Genomic DNA, 21,914 nt, shown 5'->3' with positions numbered 1-21,914 from the left:
AGTATCATCCTTCTCTGAGGCTATTTCCAACCCATTCTCTGGCTGTAGTCCTTTTCTGTCTTAACCCAAGGAGGCACATGATTCGAGAGATGCTGGCCAGCACTGCTCAATTGTCAGGAAATTGGGTGTCTTTTCCTTTATGCCTGCCTGCCTGACACATCTCTTGGAAGAAATAATGATCCAAAAGCTCAATGTTTTAAAATCCTTATGCATTTTAAATCCTTATTTCTTGAGCTGTTTACCTTGGGAAAGTTGCTCTTAAATCAAGGTAAGGTGATAGAACACAGAAAAAGGATGCTGCCTTTTGTATCTTCAGTCTGTCTCTCTGTTTCCCAGAGTTGCATCATGTCGAGCATTCACCTTCAAATAGCTTCTTGGAAATATACAAAAAAATAGAAGGACTATCTACTCTGCCACAAATTTCTCTGATCCCTACAGGCATCAGCTGAGGTCTCCCCTTTGTGTTGGCACCTATCTGTGAGCGCGGCAGCCGGGCAGAGCAGGAGGGAGGCCGTCTGTGTCTTCCTCCTTATTGAATGTGCTGGCTTGAAAAAAGCAGGACATTCGGCTTAGACAGATGGAGGGCAGGGTCATTTTCAAAATGAAATGAGTGCACAAATCACACTGTGAAATTGGCATGACCAGGACTGCTGCTGTGATAGACTGACTTTTATTTAATCTCTGATAGGCAGTTGGGGACTAGATTTGGTTTTTGGGGGGGGATGGGGAGATAGTAAAAGAATGCCCTTTAATTAGTTACAGAATTCTGGAAAGCAGTAAACAGGACGGGATATTCTAAAAATTCATAAAGGATTGTTTCCAACACAATCTTGAAAAGGTGGAACATATAGCGAAAAGTAAGTATATGGTCATATGATTTCACTTATATGTGGAATCTAAAAAACAAAATAGAGGAACAATCAAAATAGAAACAGGCTTAAAGATACAGAGATCAAACTGATGGTTGCCAGAGGAGAGGGCTTTGGGGGACTGGATGAAAAAGGTGAAGGGATTAAGAAGTACAGATTGATGGTTACAAAGCAGTCATGGGGATGTAAAATACAGCTAGGGAATATAGTCAATAATATTGTAATAACTGTGTACAGTGCCAGGTGAGTACTTGAAATATCAAGGGGACTACTTTGTAAAGTATATGATTGTCTAACCATTATGTTGTATGCCTGGAACAGGTACAAGATAATAACAAATAATAAAAATAAAAAAGTCTAAGTGTATTGTACCATTCCTAGCAATAAGAAAGCTTTTGGTGGTTGCAGTAAAATGTGCCGTATTGAAAGGAACAGGCTTCGAGAAAACACTGGGTTGGACTCAGGGTGGATTTTGCTGCATAAGAAGAGGCATGCTCACCACATAGAAGAATTCTGTTCAGGCAAAATGTATGGACACTGAAAGCATGATGTTTGGTTCTTTATATGCTTACCTCTCTTCCTGCCCAAATGTGAAATGATCAAATCCCACATATGTTCTACTTGGCATTCTCTTTCAAAACTAATTGGAAATTATTGTTTCTTATTTCTCTTGTAAAAATAAGCACTTATTTTTGGTAAATGTTTATTTATAGAGAGTATTTCAGCCACAGCTGTGGTTAAACATCTTCCTTGATAAAAGAAGACCTGCAAAATCATCTTCTGTGTTGTTATTTCTGTCTCTTGTTCATTCCAGGCCCTTCTCTGCATGCTGGATGGCCCAGCTGAGAGGCTCAGTTTCCTTGCTTCCTCTGGAGTCCAGCCTGATGTTTTATTCCTCTGTGTCCATTGATGATGGTGGAACTGGTCCTCCTTCCACTACCTCTCGCCTTCCCCTCCCCATCCCTACCTCGTAAACAGGGGAGAAAGGGATAAGTTAGTGCCACCTCTAATGTAGGTCGCTGATAGGAGCTTACGTTCAATCTTTTAACCCTTTTGGAAAAGGCTGTATGCTGACTCTACACTTGGGACTATTTATGGTCAGATGGTGAGAAATTTAACCTCCTTGAGAACTTAATCTTTTTTCCTCTGGTAGTTCCAGCTCTATTAATATATAGTAACATATTTCCTTCTTGATATATCTTGCTTTAAGCGATAGTTTCTGTCTAGATGTCCAGTGCACTATCCATCGTCCCGTGGAGCCAGGGTGATCAAATAGTTTCTACTTCAAGGTTTACCTGAACTAATTTATTAGGCAGAGGACAAGAACATTATGGTTTATAAAAAGGAATTAGTGGAAAAGACACAGCTGTGGGTACTGCTGTTGAAAAATTCATTCCTCACAGCTGAAATGTGCTATCAAATGTACTGAGGGGGCTGTTCCCCAAATCACTTCACTCGAGCATTTTTTCATTGCTCTCATTTCCAAGAGGTAAGAGATGATTTGTAGCATCACTTCTTTCTTCCAAGAGTGGTACCTTTTATAGTCATATATATCTGTCTGTATTAGATTTCATTTCTGTGATATAGCCATGAAAATATTGGGTTGGCCAAAAAGTTTGTCTCTTTTTTTCCATAAGCTGGCTCTAGTAGCACTTAGCTGTCTTCAATACCATTCAAAACAATTTTGTTAGATTGTATTGTGACAGCTGTCATATCAGTATGCATATAAAAAAGCTTATAAAAATTGGCGAATTTTTGTGTAGCCATTTTAGTATCGAAGATGGAAGAAAATATGCAATATTTTTGGCATATTATACTTTATTATTTCAAGAAAGGTAAAACACAACTGAAATGCAAAAAAAAAAAGATTTGTGCAGTGTATGGAGAAGGTGCAGTGACTGATCGAACATGTCAAAAGTGGTTTGCGAAGTTTCATGCTGGAGATTTCTCGCTGGGCAATGCCAGGGTTGGGTAGACCGGTTGGAGTTGACAGAGATCAAATTAAACACTAATTGAGAACAGTCAATATTATACCAAGAGAGATAGCCAACATACCCAAAATATCTGCTTCAATAAAGTTGTTGGTGAAAATGAAAAATGTGTCTTTTATCTTATGGAAAAAACTAAATGAACTTATTGGCCAACCCAATAGTAAATTGGGTGGGAAAATCTTGGAAATCCAGGGTCAGAAGTTGATATTTCTTCAAGAAAGGCGTTCTCAGTCTCTGAACACACCGTCTGGCTTGGAAAGCATCCAAACTCTTTCTCCATCAGAGAGTGACCCATGAAGGCTTTGATGGCCAGCCATCCAATCGTCTGAAAAGCACTGTACTAGGTTTTAAGGCTTTTCTCATAGCTCTGTGGAGAGTGATGAAACACCCCCAGGGCCTGTGCTAGTGGACTAAGGGACCGACTCAGAAACCAAGACTGTCCTTCACGCCCCCTGCTCCCACACTCCTCACATCCAGTGAATCAAGTTCTGACAATTCTTCCTCTAAAATATCTCAGCTCCATTATTTCTCTCTAATTTCTTCTACTGCAACTCTAGTTTCTTCCACTACCGTCTTTCTCCTAAACCTGCATCAATTTTCCTAAATGATACCCTTGTGTCTTCCTGAGATGCTTCCAAAGATTTCAAAGTGCTTTAGCTCCCTCTTTTGTTTTACTCTGGAGACCTCATTAAGCCTTTAAATGTACTTCACCATTTCTGCCAGGAGAGCATGAAGGCCTTGTACAAAATAGCACTCCCAGGGGCTTCTCTTCCTCAGTCAGAGCTTCTGTCTCAGGTGTGTAGGATGTCATTCACCCCAACAGGTCTTGCTGCCTGAATGTGTGAGAATGTTTTGGGACTCAGCCTTCATATGGTTTGGACAGGAATGGTTACAATATATGGTATTAGAAGTTGAGGGTGATGTATAAACTTCATTTGATTTAGTCACTTTTTCCCAGTGAAGACTTTAATAATATTATTTTGTTTTGTAAGCTCATCAGTGGGATCTCTATGCCATGGATGGCTGCTCTGCCCTTTTTGTGCCTTTTAACCCTTAGAGATAGTTTTGTCCTTGTCTAGCCCCTGAACCCCGATGACCTTGCATTCTTCAGTAAAGGACCTAGAAAAAAACCCCAAAGAAATAAACAAAAAATTGATCAAGCCATTAAAATGCCCCCGGCAGCATAACATATTTGAAAGAGATGGCTAGTTCAATATAAAACCATCTGAAGTCAATTCCCTGTTCTGCCATCACCAGCAACACAGCCACAGAAAAGATTCTTAACCTCACTGAATTGCAGTTGCCTTATTGGTAAAACAGGGACCACGCTAATTTTTTTGTTCAAGATAATACAAATCATCTGGTCCATAGCAGGTGTTTAACCCACTTCAACTATTATTATGACATAAATGAAGCTATTGAGATTCCTTGGGACAAAATCACTGAGTTAAATGGCTGTCATCCAGGAGGAGATGGTCTCTGATACTTTAGATTTGTATCCCTTAGTGCCTGTTGAACTCCAAAATGTGCAGGGACCATTATCTGGCATAAATTAGTGTCTTTATTACATCCACTTCTTTTTTTTTTTAAAGATTTTGTTTGTTTATTTTCAGAGAGGGAAGGGAGAGAGAGAGAGAGAGAGAGAGAGAGAGAGAGAGAAACATCAATGTGTGGTTGCTGGGGGTCATGGCCTGCAACCCAGGCATGTACTGTGACTGGGAATTGAACCTGCGACACTTTGGTTCTCAGCCCACGCTCAATCCACTGAGCTATGCCAGCCAGGGCACATCCACTTCTTCAAGAAATTAAACCACCAACTTAAATTTTGTTTATTCAATAAATTAATGAGTGCTTTGTGGAGAGTCCAGAACATTCCAGAAACATACAGTCCAGGGGAGATATTACAAATACATAAAAAACTCACACTCCAGACAGCATGTGCAGTGCCTTGAGTGATACAACTTGGCATCAAAGTTCAGAATTTACAGTGAAAACAACCCTCATTTGGTCAGAGCAGTGGTTTGCAACCGTCTCAGTTACCTTGCTCCTCCTTGTAAAACAAATATTTTACAAGTCCCCCTTTACTCTTTTGAAATAAAATTTATATATAATAATCCACACACATAATTTCTTTTAACATTCTACGCCCATAATTTATTTCCTTCTTTTTCTTTTCTTAAATCTCAGGTGTATGAACTGACTAATCAGAATCTTTAATTATTGATAAACTCTCGTTATTGATCCACACATGGTCCTCTTCTAGTCTTCCCTTTGTTCTGCTAGTTATTTTTAATGTAATAATCACCAGTGATGTCACCACCCAACATAGTGTAGTGTAATGTAGTCAAATTTATTCATCTTTTCTTTTTAGTCAAGGATTCTTATGTCCTATTTTAAAAATATTTTCTTAGTCCATGATTAGATATATCCACATATGTATTTTAAAGTTTTGTGTCTGCATTTAAATTTTTAATCTAGCTGGAGTTGACTTACAAAAGTCAACTTTTGTAATGATGTAAAGTAGATGTTCAATTTAACTTTTTACCAAATGAATAACCATTTTTCCTCAGCTTCATATTTTATGGGTTTACAACATTTTTAAATTTTTCAATTATTATTTTTCAATCATAGTTAAAATTCAGTATTATATCAGTTTAATGTATATAGGATAGTGACTAGATGCTTGTGTAATTTATGAAGTGATCCCCCAGATAAGTCTAGCACCCACCTGGCTCTATACCTAGTTATTACACTATTACTGACTGCATTTCCTATGCTGTACTGGACATCCCTGTGACTATTTTTATAACTGCCAATTGTACTTATTAATCCCTTCACCTTTTTCACCCAAGGCCCCCAAATTCCCTCCCATCTAGTAACCATCAGTTTGTACTCTATCTGTTTCTGGTTTTTGTTTGTTTGTTTGCTTGCTTATTTTGTTCATTAGATTCCACATAAAAGTGAAATCATATGGTATTTGTCTTCCTCTCTCTTGTTGGGAGCTGCCCTGCCTGGTTTCAGGAGGTGTAACCCCTCCATGGCTAAAGCTGAGTGAACGACCTTGGACCATAAGCCACTAAGGAGACAAAGCTTATCTCCCTGACAGGGGCGCCACCTCAGCTCCTTTTACTTCATCCTGCCTGGCCCCCAATGCTTGATTGGTTAGCCAATGACAGGTAAGATTCCTCAAGGGAGGGACGACACGTCCCTCAGGCACGATCACGTGGTGGCCCCAGGGAAGGACTTGGGGGCTACAGAAAAAGGGGGGGTGATGGATCCTCACCCCTCAGCTTTGACAGAGCCTGAGTCCTCATTCTGTCTGTGAGAAGTCTCCTAATCTCTTTGCTGCCCTGTTTCCCCTGCCTGACTTAAGCCTGAAACAATGACTTAAGCCTGAAACAATGCTGGAGGTGGGTGCTGCCCTGTGTTGGAAAGGGCAGGTTCCTTAGGGTGATCAGGCTTAAAAAAGAATGAATAAAATCCTAGGAAACCGACTTTGCTAATACCCTCAATTTAAATGATAAGGGTCCAAGCAGAAAGTGAATTTGTTCCCCAAAGTTTTATGGCTCTTTAGCTATCTGACCCTGACTCAAAATAGGCTCTCAGATTTCTTTGAATGTTATCTATTGCTTAATCATTTCTGCCTGACAATGATTGATGAGCTTTACATATACACCCTGTATTCCTATAGAAATTGAATCCAATAAAACTTCAAGGCAAGGGTTGGGGTGCTCTCCTGCTGAGAGAGTGGCAGAGGAGCCCCAAGGCTACTCTCCCCTTGAGAGAGAACCGAGCCATCCCTTTTCCTCCACAGGACTTGGTAGTCCATGTGAATTTGTCTTGTATCTCATCCATAACGCAGCAGACACTGCGGGCCGGTGTCCAAGTTACTCTGACTTACTTCACCTAGCATATACTCTCTAGGTTCATCTATGTTGTAGCAAATGGTAGGATTTCATTCTTTTTTTTATTGCCTGGTTATATTCCACTGTATATATGTACTACTTCTTTATCCAGTCATCTATTGATGGACACTTGGCTATTGTAAACAATGCTGCAGTGAACATAGGGGTGCATGTATTTTGACTTAGTGTTTTCAATTCCAGAAATGGAATTGCTATGTCATAAGGTAGTCTATTTTTAATTCTTTTTTAGGAACCTCCATACTATTTTTTAAAATTTAATCTTTATTGTATTTTTTTCCATCACCACTTAGTCCCCTTATACCCCCACCCCACAATCCATACTATTTTCCACAGTGGCTGAAACAAATTGCAATCCCATCAACAGTGCATGAGTGTTCCCTTCTCTCTACAACGCTTGTTGGTTTATTGATGATGGCCATTCTGATGAGTGTGAAGTGATATCTCACTGTGTTTTTAATTTGCATTTCTCTGATAATTAATGATGTTGAGCATTTTTTCATATGTCTATTGGCCATCTATATATCTCTTTTGGGTAAATGTTGCTTCAGGTCCTCTGCCCATTTTTCAATTGGATTGTTGGGGGTTTTTTGGTGTTAAGTTGTATGAGTTCTTTACATGTTTTGGATATTAAGCCATTATCAGCTGTGTCATTGGCAAATATCTTCTTCCACTCATTAGGTTGTCTTTTTGTTTTGTTGATGGTTTCCTTTGCTGTGCAAAAACTTTTTAGTTTGATGTAGTTTCATTTATTTTTTTTCTTTTGTTTCCCTTGCCTGAGAAGATACATCCAAAAAAAGTGTTACTAAGAGTAACATCAAAAAGTTTATTGCCTATGGTTTTATCTAGGAGTTTTATGGTTTTAAGTCTTAAGCTTAAGTCTTTAATCTATTTTGAGTTTATTCTTGTATATAGTATAAGAAAGTGGTCTAGTTTCATTTTTTTTTGCATGTGTTTGTTCAGTTTTCCCAGTACCATTTATTGAAGAAACTGTCTTTACTCCATTGTATGTTCTTGCCTCTTTTGTCATAGATTAATTGACCATATAGACATGGGTTTATTTATGGGCTCTCCATTCTGTTCCATTGAACTATGTGTCTTTTTTTATGGCAGTACTGTGCTGTTTTGATTTCTATAGCCTAGTTGTATAGTTTGAAATCAGGTATTGTGATACCTCCAATTTTGTTTTTCTTTTTCAAGATTGCTGTGACTACTGAGATCCTCAGTTTTACTTATTGAACAGTCTCTTAGTCCATCTCAATTGCATCTGTCTCCTCTGTAATATACAAAGTTCCATATATGCATAGGGTTGTTTCTGGGCTCTCCATTCTAATCCATTGCAGATTATCCTTTTGTACCAATACACCGTTATCTTAAATACATATTTCTATTATAAATCCAAATATGGTTGGGCAGATGCCCCCTCTGTACTTTCCTTTTTCAGAAGTGAAGTGTCATGGCTGTTCTTGAGCCTTCTTTACATTTCCTTACATACCTAAAGTTCTAAAAAAATCAACATAATGCCCCTACTGTAATATAAAGAAGAAATATAGGAAAATGTTTTCTAGTCAAATAGAATGTAGTTTAATAAAATGTAGTAAAATACAATGTGGAATGTAGTTTAATAATATGTGTGCTAGGTCATAGCAACACTAGAAAAACATCCCCACAAACATGCAGGATGCCCCTTAGAGCAATGCAGCTGCCGTTGTGAGCCAACAGGCTAAGGAAGTGAGGCGACAGCATACAGACATAAAGGGGCCTTAGATGGTGGGCAGCATTAAACTAGCAGATGGGGGAGCAGGGGAGAGCAGAGAGACAGAGAATAAATTTCAGTGCAAAAGTGAAAAATCACAAGGTGTGTTTGTAGAAAGTTCATCCTGACAAAGTTGGGAGTAAACTGGAAAGATTTTTTGGATGTTTTTGGTTTATTTGGGGGTTGCTGGCCAAGCTAGTTAATATGTATATCACAGCCCTTTGGCTGTTATAGTTCAACATGCAGCTGACCCATCTGCTTTCCTTTGGGCAAACCATCTAGAGACTAAATTAAGTTCTGAGGACATAAACCAATAAACCAAAGCAGTAAATCCAGCTTTAATGAAAATGAAACAGGTTTCCACATTTCACCTTAAGCTGTAACTTTATTAAGTACATTTACCTTGTATTTTATTAAGCACCTTTGTAACAACCTTTTTTAAAAAATTGAAAAGGTTTTCCTATTGTTTTCCTTTGCTTCTGTGGATGGCTTAGATCTTTATAAAATAAAATTTGGACATTTTAAGAGCATGATTATTGCTGTCTGACAAAGCCAGGTAGTAGTAGGATCAAGAAGGGGCCCCAAGTTGATTATGTGGTGACTGAGCTGGCCTGGTGAGAATGGCAGTCTTCATTGGTGGGGGTCTCCAGGCTGCATTTCATTCTGTTGACCATACAGATGGGGAGTTGGGGGGGGGAGCTATTTCCTTGCCTCTTTAGTAATTAGTGTCTCTACAAGTGTAAAGATTCCCTTCAAGGATACAGTAGTTTTGTTTTGCTGTTGTTGTTTTTTAGATAATCAGTAAGACAGTGTCTCATAGCTTAGTGTTGATGTTGGAAGAGTATGTTCAGAATGTGTATTTAATAATCGGAAATGTGCTGTAACTGATGTAAATTTGTGAAGGGTCTCATGCCTGATTCTAAGTATAGTACCTCTGAAAAATGTACAATATTATTGGACCTAGCTGTTCACTTTACCCAAATCATACTCTTTTATGACATTAAAACATTTTTTTATTGCTAATATATTTCAGAATTCTGCTCTGTGTTTGCCAGCTTTTCCAAATAAAACCACAGGACACCCAGTATAAGAAAAGTATGTTTGGGACATATATTAAAAAGTTATTTGTTTATTTGAAATTCAGAATTAACTGGTCATTCTTTATTTTATCTGGAAGCACAGATCAATGTTTCATACTCAGATTTTTCACTTTCCCCTGGATTTTAAATTTTTCTTACATGTTATTGCTTGTTGAACACCTGCTCTTTAGGTCTTATAGCTGTGCAAGTATGGAAGACACTTGTTTCCCTCACTTTCTGCCAAACACCGTCCCCGGGTACCGAGGTACTGAGTCGTAGTAATACTGGGCAGAGGGAGTGTCTGTGAGAATAATCATGTTGGAGAAGCAGTGAAACCGTCTCTCTTAGCCCAGGTACCAGAAGTAGCTGTGTGTGAAAAAGAACTTCAGTTCATTTGGGTGCCAATAAGTGCAACATATGTGGATATATTGAACTAGTTAAAATGGTCTTCATTAATTAATAATGATCTTTATTATTCTATAGCTTGTTTCATCAAATTAACTTAATTCAGCTCCTTTTAATATAAGATGTCTATGAAATCCATGGCAGAGTAAACAACTTTCATACTAAAAAGACTAGCTGCACCTAGTCTACAAAGTCCACCTGTCACATCTCACTCTAGGAATTTCTCATTCCCTTTCTCTTTTCCTTGAGCCCTGGATTCCTCACTCTCTCGCTGGCCATTCCTTCCCCTCACCTCTTCTCTCCTAGCTTATCCCCTTTCTCAGGCCCCCTCTCCCTCCACCACTGCTCCTGGAAACTCAAAACCTTTTCTCACTGTATAAACCTTTTTGTCTCATCCAGCCCATGTCTTAGGGACCATCTTGCTATAACCAAAGTGGCTTATGAAAATGTTTCAGTAAACAAAAGTCATCTTCATCAGGTGAATTCTGCTACCAGCTTCTAAAACAATGCTTTCCTGCCCCCTGCTGTTATTAGAGGGGAGACGCATGGAGGTCAAAACTATCAGTTGTACCAGAAGGATGAAGAATGGAGGGCCCCTCGATGATCCTTTGAATTAATTTTGAGCCAATGAGGAAAGAGGGGTGAAAGTCAGAAGCTAATAGAGCTGCCCAAGAGAGATTTCACTGGGTGGAGGTGGAGATTCCCACGCCGGGTGACAAGGCAAAGCTCTGAGGGGACAGGTGGAGGCCTTTCCTGACCTTTCCTAGCTTCCTGTGGCATCTGGAGCACAGCAAATCTTGCTGGTTTTGGGGGTGGATAATGGCATTTTTCTGATGGGCAGCATCCTCCTCAGACTGGTCTGTCGGCAACTGGAGGAAGGACCACTACTGAGAAAGGTGGGGTCCTGCTGATAACAGGCTGGTTCTCAGACCCCTAGGAAGCTGCCCTGTGAGTCCCCTGCTGCTAGGGGACATTATAACAAGGGACAAAAGAGAGGTCAAGGGAGAAATCACACCTGGTTATTGGGTCTATGGGCATTAATTAACTAGACCTCAAAGGATTTCTCAGCAGGCAGCCTCACTTTGAGAAATAACACCTGTTGTGTAAAGAGAAGGGCATCCATATATGATTTTTTTAGTATTGTTGTTACTATTTAATGCGATGTAAAGACAATGACTTCCTGCCAAGGAAACAATTGCATTGCTTTGCATTGTGTTCTAGATTGTCAGAGATTCACCCCCCTCTGTTTTAACAGGTAGATTAGGGATATTGGTGGCTCACACATCAGAACGAGGGACAGTATGAGGATCACACCAACCCACTGAGACAGTGACGACAGACCACGTTAATTCACTCTACCTTTGTGGAATCTAGCACTGCAAACTTTTTATGGCCCACAAACAAATGTCTTTAAACACTCACCTCCCAGAGTAGAAAAGCAAGCAAATAAGTGAAACTCCCACCAGTATAGAAAAAGGAAAATGGCAACCAAAACATGTTTCTGAAGGTCAGACAAGCAGAGAGTCTGTCTGCTCTCTCCCGGGAGCCTCATTTGGCACAGCTTGTCAGGGCGCCGGTAGCCCTCTCGCTGAGAGGCCGAGGCAGGTGTGGGGGGAAAAGCTGCCAGCTCCCGGTGGCCGCCTGAGAAGCAAATCCATTTGGCGGATGGACATTTTAAAAACGTGCCACATATGTTAGCTATTTTTATGGCAATTAAAGTTTGGGGGATCTGTGAGGTGAATGAGCAATAAAACCTTTCACAATAAACCACGTGCAAAACCATCTGATCCAACCCCTGGAGGTCAAAAGCCACGGTAACATGTTGCTTTATTCCATGAAGAAGAATTTAGACTCTTTAGACAGTTTGCTTTTCTCTTTTCTCTTTATGGATTGACGCTCCAGATTTGGGGCGGAACTGTGTGCCATGGCTGTGGCGGGGCTAGGGGAGCGCGGGGAGGCCTCCCTTGCCACAGGGAACCCGGAGGAGCTCTGCCAGGGACTTGCAACTCGGCGCCCCTCGGGAAGGAGACGCTCCTCCCAAGGGACGTGGAGGGGAAAAGGGATGCAGGGCAAAGGGGCAACATACCAAAATCAGAACAGGATTTCACAGTGAGAGGACTCGGAGTTTGGGAGGTGTGGAAGAGAGAATGACGATTGTTTGTTGGGGTACATGCATGGGCACACACAGCTTTCAGAACACTGGGGACCCCTCTCATTTCCTGCTGAGGAAGTGCAATGGCCTGACTGAGAATGAAAACTTGTAAGATTTCTAGGACACATTCCTACTGATTTGCAATTTGAGGATTTAAGCCTCAGTCCTTTAGTTATATGAGAGTCTAGAAAGTCATTATAGTTAAAAGAAAGTCATGGGACTAAAAACATTTGAAGTTTTTTAATAACTTCTGAAAAATGGCTAGTTGAGTTTATCTTCATTTGAAGTTCATTTCTGAAGATTCCTGTCATTCAAGTGTATTATTTTTTGTTTTCTAAAATAGGGCCCTAATGAAGTCAGCATGCTAGTCAGTCCTTTTTTATCTTTTCTACTTGGTTGTTTTAAAATTTGAGAAGCAAAGCACATCTCAATAGTATGAAATACCTGGTTAGAACTGTTTACAAAGAAAGGGCAGGGTTGAAACCCACCATCAGAACTCCATCAGATGGCAAATTCTCACCTCACAAAACAGAGACAGTCTCACTCTCATTCTCACTGTGTGATGCTCTGAGATCTGCCTGAGGAACAACGCAGGCATTCAGGCCACGCCCACTGGCCTCAGGCGCAAACCCAGGCCTGTTCTGGTGCACAAAGGAATGTGGGCAGTGTCGTATCTACCTAATTCTAAATGCCTTTCCAACGTGGTTCACTGACCAATGTATGAATTTTTATTTCTTATTGTGAAGTGTAATCCCAGGGATCTGAATGCACCACTCTCAGAACAATCCTCCAAGGTCTTGCTTGTGGCCCCTTTGCTGGGCTGAATCTTAGGGAGCATTTGGCACAAAACCCTCATTTACAGGTGACAAAACTGAGGTTTGGAGAGGTGTGTATGGGGGTTGACTTTTCTACTTAATGAACTAGGACAAGAACAAAGGTCACCTGATTTCAAACCCCAAGTCTTCCACTAGTGTGATTTAGGGGCCAAAGCCTCTGAGTCTCTTGCTTCCCCTTTATGAAGTTGGGGTCATAGGTGATTAACATGGTTTGCCTCTTGGTCCTAATATTCCTGTGTTCTTTCCACTGTAATGTATCTTTGACTTCATTCATTCCATAGTAGGGAGTGGTTGTTTGGAAGCAGCTGCCTATTTGGGATCACATTTCTCAGTCTTTCTCCCACCCTCAACCCTTGTATCTAGTTGGGGCCAGTTCTTACCAATGCAATCCAATTGGAAGAGGAGCATGCCGCTTCCAGGCAGAAGTGATTAGGCAGGAAGTGTGTTGTTTTCATCCTTTCTTTTTCATCTGCTGACTCGAGTAGGACTCTAAAGCCCTAGGGGATAGTAGAATCACAAGATGCAAGGAACCTGCTTCCCTGAATCACCCTGTAGAACAACTGCACTGGACTGTTAAATGTCTGAAGAAATAAACTTCGTCTTAAATTTTTGTTGTTGTTGAAACAATTAACATCACCCTGACTAATGCAGTCAGACAATAGGCATTCATTTACTATATGCATGGTGTTAGATTGGGTCGTAGGATTCATCAGTGAATTACAGTTCCTGACTTCAGAATTCAGCCAGCTAGAAGACGTACAGTTTATACCAACAGTTGCAACACAGTGTGGTAAGTGTGAGATAGACATGGGGTACTTCGAGAGATCACAGCCTTGGGCATTTCGGGAAACGCTCCCAGCAGAGGTAGCATTTAAGTGAGGATCCGAAGCAAAGCCTATTAGGTGGTAGGATGGGGTTATGAACTGAATGTTTGTGTCCCCCCGAAGTTGGCAAGTTGAAGCCCTAACCTTCAACGTGCTGGTGTTTGGAGATGGAGCCTTTGTGAGGTTGTTTGGGTTGGGTGAGGTCATGAAGGTGGGGCCTCATGCTGGGGTTAGTGCCCTTATAAAACGAGGAAGAGGAAGGGTTTCTCTCTCCTCACTTTGTGAGGACAGAATGAAAAGGCAGCCATCTGCAAGCCAAGACAAGGATCCTGGTGAGAGCCTGAACATGCTGGCATCCTCATCTTGGACTTCCCATTCCAGAACTGTGAAAAATAAATTTCTGTTGTTTAAGACACCCAATCTATGGAATTTTGTTGTAACAGTTCTTACTGACTGAGGCACATAGGCATCTCTTTCCAAGGTAGCAGCCCTTGCAAAAGGCCAGAAATCAGAGAGAACATGACCTGTTCAAGGAGCACAGCGGCTGCCAACGAGGACAAGGAGTTAAGCTGAGGTTGCATCGGAAGGGAGAGCCTCCCATTACAGTAAGACCTCTGAATAAGGTTCCTGGGGAGATGGCTCTGTGAGGCACATTCCTTTCAGTGGCACCTGAGGATGATGGGGTGATCTGAGCGGGGCCTGAGGGTGTGGTCTAAAGGTGAGGCAGGTAGACAGCTGGTAGAGAGAAGTAAAGGATTGGCCTAGAAAAAAATTATGCTAGCGGTACCTGTAACTTCTTTTTTTTTTTTAAATCCTTACCCAAGGACATTTTTTTTTCATTTTGAGAGAGAGAGATGTGAGAGAGAAACATCAATTGATTGCCTCTGTGGATCAAAACCACAACCTTGGCAGGTGCTCCCACCCGGATGGAACCCACAACTTTCCTGTTTATGCGATGGCGGTCCAACCAACTGACCACACCAGTCAGGGCAGAGCTGCAGCTTCTTAAGTGAAGGAGATCAAATGCTGTTGGCTTGCAGATCGGTTGGAGTTGACACAGTTAGCAAAAAGAAAAGACAAACAGCTCCAAAAAATATAGTTCACTTACCATAACATCATTAAGCAGACATGGGCTTCCACTCTCAGGTTCACGGAAATGGAATACTGTGTGGCCCTTCGGGTGGGGAGTGAAACAAGGGCTTCAGGGCCCAACAGGGCTTTGGGTCTGACACTAATGAATTCCTCCCTCCAGAGAGAGAAGTCATTATTTGCATCATGATTTCTGACTTGGCAAATGAGCAGAGAGAAAAAATCAGAAATCTCCCAACCCATTTTCCAAGGAGCATCATCTGGCAGACTTTTTACTGTCTTTATTCTAGGCTTTTCTCACCCTCAAATCTTCACAAAAGAGAGAAGAAAAACAACAGAGCCTCCCTACTCTCAAACCTCATCCAATCCTTTCATAATTCAGGGTCGCAGAGCTGCTGTGCAAACCCAGCTCAGCGCCGGGTTTGTTCCCCGTGTGCTCGGCAGAGCAAGCAGTCCCATCCCCCCGCACTCCAGCCTCCAGCGAGCACGCGGTGATAGAAGATAAAGCTGCCACTCTCCGCGTGCCCACTGTGTTTAAAATGACACATTGGACAAGTGGGTCTCTATTGCCTCCACTTTTTTCATAAAAAGACTAAAAATGATCTGCAAATGCAGTAAACCTTAATTTCTAATATAAACTCCAAACACAGGAAACAATAGGCAGGTTTAGACTGGAGTGGATTTGATGATGAGATGGTGAGGGTTTGAATACTAAAGAGATAAAGCAATCTGAAAATGAATTTCCATAGACGCTTGGATGTGAGGGAATTGTCTTGTTCTCTCCTGGAAGCAAGTTTGTGTTCTCCCCATGCAACTGTATCGGAAAGTAAAATCACAAATGCCGGCAGAGCAAAGTCAACATGAAAAAGCTAAGTTGCTAACTGCAGAGTTCCAGAATTAAAATATAAACTCTTGTTATAATTGTTCATACTAATAGTTTTTATCGAGCAGTTGCCATGTGACAAGTCCATGCAAGGTTCTTTCACACATGTACCACTGAACTTCTGAGTCTGTGACTTGCCTTTTTAGATCTTGCAGTCTGGAATTCGGGGCATTCTTGCTCCTTTACAACCAGTAGCAGGACAATTGACTCTGAGTGACTGACTCACTGAGTGCTGAAGTCCAGGTGGGTGATCTCTAAAATGAACGAGTTACCATGAAACTGCCTTGCTGATCTGCACTAATAGGTTTCTCTGCCTGGCAGTCAAAGCCCCCCTCAGTTTTGTACGAACTTACTTGAGAATCTATTTCCAGACCCTCTGCTTCATCTACTGTGCGCTCCAATCTCATTATACTTCTTTCTCTTTTCCCCACACATCTCATGCTTTCCCACCTCTGTATATTTGCTCTAGGTTGGTAATCTACTCCAGTTGCCCTTCTCTCCATCTTCATTTCACATTCTCTATTCTCTACCTAATCATGAGTCCTGATCAAATTATGTATGTGCCATGAAGCCGCCTGGTCCTCTTCTCCAAGCTGAAAGCCACCTTTTCTCTTCTGACCATCTAGTCTTCTTAAGTTCAGGAATTGTCTCTGTGAAGGTATTCACAGCATCAGGGCTATAATAGCAAAAAAAAAAAGTGGGGGGAGCAATAGAAATAATCATCAATAAGGTGTCAGTAAAATAAATTACTCTATACTTATATAATGTGAAGAACAATACAGCTAATAACCATGATGATATAGACCTATATATTTACTGATTTAGAAAAATACTATAGATTGATAAGTTAAAAACAGGTATGAACTTCATCTTTGTGTATTATCATACAAAAGTAATTTAAATATCACTTATATAGCTCAAGTCTCCCCTCTCTGTTTCTGCCTCCCTATGCCCTAATCATACCAGTGGCCCAACGTTTTCTCTGAAAGTCCCCAGGTGGTGGGGGCGGGCTGGCGGGGGGGAAGGTTCACGTATGCCCGCAGCTGCAGTCACCAGGCCGTGTGTGCTTTCGGAGAGTGCTGTACGATGTTTAATTGCTATGTCTTCTGCTGGAGACCAGCGTGGGATACCGTTAGCCGGCAAGCTGGCACTGAGTCCCACCAGGGGCCTCAAGTCTTCCTGACCCCTGGTCCTCCTTCATTTGCCACATGTGATGAGAGTCTTCCACACCCCAAGCCCTGAGACAAAGGCAAACAGGACACGATCCCTGCCCTGGAAAGACTCAGACTGTCTGGGCTCCCATTCCAAGTCCTGCTTGGAAGTTCCTCTGCAGCTGTAAGATTTTAGTACTGTGCCAGCTGCCCTTGAGTAGGCAGCGTGGACAGGATGCTGAGCAAGATCTTGGTTCAAATCCCAGTTCTCTCACTTACTAGCTTATCTACCATCTTGGGCAAGACATTCTCCCTGAGACTCAGTTTCTTCTTTTACAAATGAAAGTGACAGTATCACTTACCATATAGCTTTGTTGTGAAGGATAAAGGAGATGTGAAGATCAACATTATTCATACATCATAAAAATCTAGAATGGCCATTATTAATCACATACTGAGCCTGGACCCTACTTCTCTTAAATGCTGATGAGATATCTGCTAATTTGGAGGACTTCTGAGAATTTTTAAACTCTGATTATTAAAAAAAAAAAGCTCAAGATGGAAACAACACCTACTTGGCCTCCCACAATCTGACCTTCAACTGAGCCCCTCACCTCAGCAGTGACCTTGACTCGGGACATGTCTCACCCTGTCAGTGGATCCAACAGCTCTTGGCAGGAGATCGTAGCCCACCCTCGAGTTCTCCCGGCCCTCCAGATGGACTCGCTGCCGCACATGTCAGACAGGAGCCCTCCACTAAAGCACAAAAACATGCATTCCCCGGAAACCAAGAATTTGAAAGGACAAACCACAGCTGGAAATATTGAGGGACATTAAAGAAATGACCCCCCTTTATCTTTCTTCTTCACTGCTGAACCTTCTGGAAAGGATTGTCCGTTCTGCTCCAGGGAATATGATCACTTTGAGTGTACAGATTGTTGTGTTTTTCCTATGGAATTGTTTCTTTTGTGGGTGTCAGTTAAGTTATGAGGTGTTAACAGGCTCCTGGAAGAGCCATCACTTCAAGTGGGAGGAGTTAGGTTTTGATCTCTGGCTGTGGGTCAGGTTTATTTCCTTTCTGTCTCCTGCCCTCACCTCCCTACTCTCACTTGAGCCCGTGACTCCAGCTCTCCTTTTTATAGTCTGTTTTGGGGCCACAGACACTACCATTCTTGCCCTTTATGGCTTTGGAGAGAGCCTTTCCTTTTCATGCACGAAGAAGTTGGGCGGTGATGAGAAAACCTGCCACGTTCAAATACTTGGCACTCTCGGTCTGCTTCTGGGATGGACACAGACTGGGTGGACCCTTACTGCTATGGCCAAGTAGTTGACTTAAAAACAACACGTACGGGCTTATGTTTTCATGGGCCCAGTTTTCATTTTAACCCGAGTGTGACCCAGTCCTTCAGAAGCTCGCTCTGGGTCAGATGAAGAAGGGTTTTTCTGCTGGTGATATTTTATTTTGATAAACTCACACCCTCCATGGCAACTCTGTTTGATGGATGATCATTATCTCTCATATTTTTCTTTTGTTTTGATGGAAAAATAATACATATCTATTGTAGAAGATTTAGAGCGCAGAGATGCACAAAGCAGAACATAAAAAAGCCACATGGTAACCTGTCATCCCAAGACAACTGCTGTTAATAATTCATGTGTCTTTCATCTAAGATCAAACAGAATTATGGCCATGTCTTTTACACTCCTTTTTACGCAGTACTTTTTCACTGGCTATACTGCAACCGTGTTACGATGCCTGCTCAAGCATTCCCACTGTTCAGCATCACTGCGGGCTTCTGTTCGGCCCTTGTCTGGCTCCGGGGTCCCAGGGTTAGAGCGACGGCCCGGCTCCTGGGACTGGGTATCGGCTCATTGGAGCCACTATCCCAGCTCTGAACAGGGCTGTACACCCACAGGAGGGACAATGTTAGCACAAAAAAGTAACATATTTCCACGTTAGAAAGAACCCAAGACATCTGCTCAGGGCCCTTCCGGAGAAACTTCAGCATCAGATCTACTCACGTCTTTCTTCAAATGTTCACAGTGTGGAATGTTGTTTCCTCTTATTTATTTATTTATTTATTTAGACTTTAAAGAGTAGTTTTAGGTTCACAAAAATTGAGCAGGAAGTGCAGAGAGTTTCCATATCTCACCCCCAACACACAGCAGCACGCCCCCACCATTAACGTCTTCCACCCGAATGGTGCATATATTCCAGTCCGTGAATCCACACTGACGTACCATTACATCAGAATTCTCTCTTGCTGTTGGACCTTTTATGGGTTTTGACAAATATATAATGACACGTGTCCACCATTATAGTATGTATCATTCAGAATACATACTATATACATACACACTTTGCACACATATATACATACATACTTTCATAAATACATACATCAGTGCAGTTTCGCTGCACTAAAAATCCCCTGCATTTCACATACTTATTCCTCCCTCTCCTAAACTCTTGGCAACCACTGACCTTTTTGCTGTCTCCATAGTTTTGCCTATAGAATGTCATATGGTTGGACTCATACAGTGTGTCGCCTTTTAGATTGGCTTCTTCCAATTAATAACATGCATTTAAGGGTCCACCATGTCTTTTCATGGCTTGATAGCTTATTTCTGTTTAGCATCCAATAATATTCTCTTTTCTGAATGTACCACAGCTTATTTACCCATTCCTCTACTGAAGGACCTCATGGTTGCTTCCACATTTTGGCAAAATTATAGTAAAACTGCCTTAAACATCTGTGTGCAGATTTTTGTGTTGGACATACGTTTCCAACTCTTTTGGGTGAATACCAAGGAGCATGGTTGCTGAAATGTTTAGTGTTAGAAGAAACTGGCCACCTGTCTTCCAAGGTGGCTGTACCATTTTGCATATCCTCCAGCAGTGTCGGAGAGTTCCCGCTGCTCCACGTCCGTGTTAGTACTCGGTGTTGTCAGTGTGCTGGGCGTCAGCCATCCTCAGAGGTAATGGTGACCTTATTCTCCCTCCCTCGCCCTGTCTTCATTAAAGCTAAAAGCCTTTCCTATTTGGAATTGCCTGAAAATGAGTGTGTGAATCTGAATCTAAATAGGTTACCTCCTCTCTATTCTTAAGCAGGTGTGCACACAGCCACACAGGTTGCCTTTTAGCCTCCGTGTTTCGGCAGCGTGCTTGGCACACTGTAGGTGTTTAGAAGGATCTGCGGGTTGCATGGCTCTCAATAACCCGGCTGCCTCTGCATTTGAGAACTATTTGGAGAGATTCAGGCTAGCACGTACATTTTCACAAAAAGGCTACAGGTACTCTTCTGCACCAGGTTGGGACCATATTGCCCAGGCTTTTGAACCCCAGACTCAGAGTACCTCTAAATGTTGTATTTGGTCTATAAATGATAATAAATGAAGAATATTTTTGGTGACATTTTATTTTGGTCAATAATCTGGCCCAGTATTATCTTTGGGGTTTAAACAATGAAAAAGCCACTATTCTGATCGCAGCCCACGTGAGCACGCTTCACAACTCCATCTGTGGACACTCACAGTCGAGGTGATAGGAGGAGCTGTGTTCACCATCCATCTCATTGTTGTTGTTCCTTCCACTGTTGTTCTTCCAAGGAGACCTGACATTTACTGAGTCCCCTGGAGGTAAACGTACCCCCATGCCCATTTCTTTTGCTCCCACTGAGCTGATTCAGTACTGTGCACCTGACACATCATAAGTGGCAAAAATGTTTATTGAATTAATAATATGCTTTTTGTCTGATGGAAAAGTCTAGAGTTTGCAAGCAAAGAACCACATAACATTCTGCGCTTCATTGTTTGGAGGTACTGTTGCAGTTGCTTTGCAATAACAGAAATCACTTCAGGGTTGGCCATGTGAGCCTAAGTCCATGGCCAAATGCAGAGCCTTTACTCCCTAACCCCCCACCTCCTGCTCATTGTCAGAAACACACCACACATTGTAACAATCACATTGCCAAAGCTTTACAGCATCCATAAATTGAAAACTACTGCCTCTGCCAGTTATGAGCCTGTGTCAACACCAGACCATGGTGACTCTCCTGGAATGTGTTTGTGAATGCGCCATGCCGGCCTTGGACGCTGTTGACATCAGAGGCTGTAGGTTAATGAGATGTGGCCTCAGAGCATTGTGGATCCTGCTTTCTAGAAGGACTGTAATTTTTCCCCCCTGAAATTCCTCTCTTCCTCGATTTGGTCCCAGCTCAGGAACTGTCTTGGCTGCCGTATTTGGCAGACGGGAAAGCCAGTGCAGAGGAGGAGTCGCATTGCTGAGCTAGTGGTATGAAGTTTGTGATATGCTTCCCTTTCTTCCCTTTCGGCGGAGTGCAGCAGGACTGGCCTCAGACCACGGGAAGTGGTGGTGGCTGTGGACTCTGCTGGGAAGGAGTCTTTATGAATGGACAACCCGCGTGTTTTGAGCAGGCCCTGTCTGGCTATGCCAGGGCAACCATCTGGACGGGGTGCTGCTGAGAATATGTCGTGACTCCATTCTAGCTGCAGTGCAAGCTGTGGGCTCCCTGCCTGTGTGCCATTGTGTGGGCGTGTGCATACATGTGTGCCCATGTGCAGAAAACATGCATGTGCATGTGTGTAATGGACTTCTAGAGAGCACACCCCAGCTCTTTGGAGGTCCTCTTGCTGTCTTATTCTTTTCCTGCTCTAATATCCTCATCCCTCACAAAGATAAAAAGAGAATTCCCATGGTCTGAATGTGTCTCATAGTATATATAGTTTCTATTCTAGAGAAGTTAAGAAAGGAAGAAGGACCTGGCCAGTTCTTTCAAGGTTCAAGGAAAATGTCTGCTTAGGACACCTTCAAAACTTGGTTCTTCTCCTATTACCAGCACTCTGGTGCCAGGCATCATCCTAAACTGACAGAACCACACAGGTGCCTCAGCTGACAAGAGCCAGGCAGACTGACAGAGAGCAGTGGGCATCTGA

The sequence above is a fragment of the Phyllostomus discolor genome, chromosome 4, assembly GCF_004126475.2.
Source record: "Phyllostomus discolor isolate MPI-MPIP mPhyDis1 chromosome 4, mPhyDis1.pri.v3, whole genome shotgun sequence".
Classification (NCBI taxonomy): Eukaryota; Metazoa; Chordata; class Mammalia; order Chiroptera; family Phyllostomidae; genus Phyllostomus; species Phyllostomus discolor.
Note: the sequence above shows the minus strand (reverse complement) of the source record.